The sequence below is a fragment of the Sinocyclocheilus anshuiensis genome, unplaced genomic scaffold (assembly GCF_001515605.1).
Source record: "Sinocyclocheilus anshuiensis isolate Anshui unplaced genomic scaffold, SAMN03320099.WGS_v1.1 scaffold1455, whole genome shotgun sequence".
NCBI classification, from domain to species: domain Eukaryota; kingdom Metazoa; phylum Chordata; class Actinopteri; order Cypriniformes; family Cyprinidae; genus Sinocyclocheilus; species Sinocyclocheilus anshuiensis.
The window spans coordinates 157,871-161,117 of NW_015541012.1; the positions used below are offsets into that span (position 1 = coordinate 157,871).

Below are 3,247 nucleotides of genomic sequence, written 5' to 3' on the forward strand. Positions count from 1 at the left end.
TTCGAGCATGTCGTATGCCAAATAATGCAAACAATTATGTTCCTGAAACATTGATGTAAAGATTAGAATGGTTCGAGAGTTTATTTAGTTTCGTTTTCAGATGGATGTGTCTGGATCACAACAACTGTTCGATGACTGGGATGATAATAGGAACTCGGAATTTCTCAACATCCCTTCCGAGCAACAAAGCATCGGTAAAATATTGTGTAATTTTGGTCAATAGTTGTGATTTGAGAGTCCCCTAGAGGTGTGAGTAAGTATTACAGATACAGTATTGCAAATAAGGCCTTCAGTTCAGATTAAATATGAAGGCAATTGTTTTAAAATCTATATAGTGCTAGTATAAGTTTCATTAATACAAGAACTTTACTGGCTGTCAGGGCAGGCCGGCACTGTCGTGTTTGTTTGTCTGCTATTATCTGTACATTTTACCTGTCTATCTTTCCACTGACAACTTGTACATAGTTAATGTTTATTATACATATAAAAGAAGTATTTTATGTCTTTTGAGAGCCCCAGTGTTAGTTAGTAGTACCAGCCTCAGTACTAGTGAAACTGATGGTGAACACTTTGATAGCCCCTGTGCGTCCAGCTCATCAGTACACAAGTAAGTAGTTTGGATGATGCTTAGTGGAAAATTGTTAGATATTGTGTGCAGACATGGAATCCAAGTTATTCTGCTGAACTGCAGCATTTGTTATTTCTTTGCTTTTGTCACTTGACATTGTTCTTCTATTTAGCACCCTGTTGAAAAAACCAGCATATGCAATGACAATGCTTTTGTCATTTTTATTGGCAGGAATGAAGAGGCTTTGGGACGAGAAACAGTAAAAACAGAAAATGTGAGGGGTTTAAAGAGAAAGAACCTCCATGGAAACAGCTTCAGCCCAATGCAACGCTTCTTCAAGCTGCATCTGAGTGTGACCCTCCTGTGTGACCAGTCTTGGTGTGAGATGAAGACTGTTTACAGTCTTTTAAAGCCATTTGTCAAGAGAAAGGAAATGCAACGTGCTGAGGTGCAGATCGGAAAATAAATTAATTTATCAAGAGGTGAACACTGATGTTTATAATACACATTTGAATATAGTGCAGCATAATATCTTGTTCATGTTCAGTAATCCGGTCCATGACTTTCATCTCCAGAACAGGAGATTCAGGACGCTGTCCCGGTAGATGTCTGGACTAGAGAAGATGCAGAAGCCATCAAACTTCTCAATATGTAGCACATGATACCGCTGTTGGAAGCAGGTGAGTTGACAATTTTAATATAGTTAGGTGTTGTTTTTGCACTCAGATCAGTTTTAAACATTTCATTTTCAAATATCTTGTTTCAGGAGAACCTGTGCGAGAGTTTCCTGTGTTTGGTGTGCAGGAAGGTGTTTTTGTCATGGGGGTCATTGATGAACTCATGAATAACCAGAAGGGGGAGCTGGTCCTAAATGAGCTCAAGACACGCAAACAGAACTCCTTGCCTAGTTCTGCACAAGATAAAGTCAACTGCTTCCAGGTGAGTTGGGGTTATTTATTGCAGGTATGCCCTTGTCCTCACTCATACAGTAGTAAATCATTGCACTGTGCTTTTGTGAACAGCTGCCTTGTTCTCATTGGACTTCATTTCACATACATTTGGCTATATAGTTAATTTCAATAACAAATGCAATTCACACATAAAATGACCTGTATACACCATCTCTATAAAAAGTCTTTTTTATTATTTTGGGTGGGCATAAAGTCATAAATGTTAGGGTGATTACAACTGTCCTGATATCATAATAAAAAAGCCTCATGAAAGAATGAAATTCTAAAAAGGAAAACCTAATCATAATCGTTTATAATTATATCTTTGAAGAATAAAGAAGAATCTGTTTATAGTATTATTTATATACTACTTTTATATAGTTTGTTTTACATTTCTATTTAGCATTGATTTATTTCATTTCAGTTTTAGTTTTAGTAATCTTAGTACTTAGTTTCATTTAATTGGCAAGGCAACATTCCAAATTGTCATATTTCATATTTACATTTTATTTTATTATTTTTTTTTTTTTAGTCTATAGTTTATTTTTATTTCAGTTTTATTTAAATGATAAAAAAACGTAATTGTTTTAATTTGTTTTAAGGAAAAACAATATTTTACCTCAACTGCATATTAAAAATGTTAGCAAATGTTGTCCGCAAAGTCATGTGGTGCAACCAGCTAAATCATGTGGTGTGACTCCCCCAAAACGAATGATATTAAATAATTAATAATTGATTATTTTAGGAAAAATACTATTTTACCATGAAAAATATATTTTAAAACGCTGGAAATGGCATAAAAGGTTTTTGAGAATCATATAAAACCAACATGAATACAAAAACTGCATTTCTGAGAACTTGGCACAGGGTTTTTTTGCACAGATTTTTCCTTCCCTTTTCATTTTCTATATTATGGACACCCTAATGTTTCATTGATTCATACTTTATATATTGGATCATTATATCTGTTCTTTAAACTATCCATCTGTTATTCAGGTGGGCCTGTATAAATGACTATTTGATGGACTGGTCAGAGGGGAAGTGAAGAAAGACCATGTTTTAAATCACCTTAAACTGCGTTCAGGTCAAGTACTTGGAGCAGGAGTCCAGGCCCATGCTAAAAGCATCGGGGTCCAGGTGTCTACCTTTGAGGAACTGATGCTCTACTAGTAACTGTGTCATGTTCTGATCTTCCATGCATTGACCTGCTTCAGATTGAATACTATCACCAAGGCTCTAGTGGTCCCATTTAGGACCAGAGTCGCTCCTTTCGATGAAGCTCAACTACGGGCAGAGCTTCAGGGTTATCTGGCCAGAGGGAACCCAAAGGGGTGGACATAGAGGAGGCCTGGAAATGTAGATCATGCCTTTATGAACAAACTTGTGATTGGACAAAGATTGCAAGTATCTGACCAACAAGCAGCTCATGCTAGCTCATGATTTAGCATTTTACAGATTATACAAACATTTGTGTGTAGTGACTACTTTTGTCATATTATTAATTTTTTACTTTTATACTTTTATCATTGTCTTATGTGTACTGTTTAAGTCTTTGTTTTAAACACGCATATATGATGTGAATGCAGCCCTATAATGACTGTAAGTGAAGCATTGTGAATTCATAATGCATGATATAATGCATAATGCATTTTTTTTATTAGAATGGCTGTTTTAATGGAAGCAAGCTGAAAGCTTCCTCACTTTGTGTGCATTAAGAATTTTTGGCCAC

At 35.6% G+C, this 3,247-nt stretch overlaps 1 pseudogene; it reads left to right on the forward strand.

Moving 5' to 3' along the window:
• Positions 1 to 100: 100 nt before the first annotated feature.
• On the forward strand, positions 101 to 2,958 carry LOC107690464 (exonuclease V-like; annotated as a pseudogene).
• Positions 2,959 to 3,247: the final 289 nt, after the last annotated feature.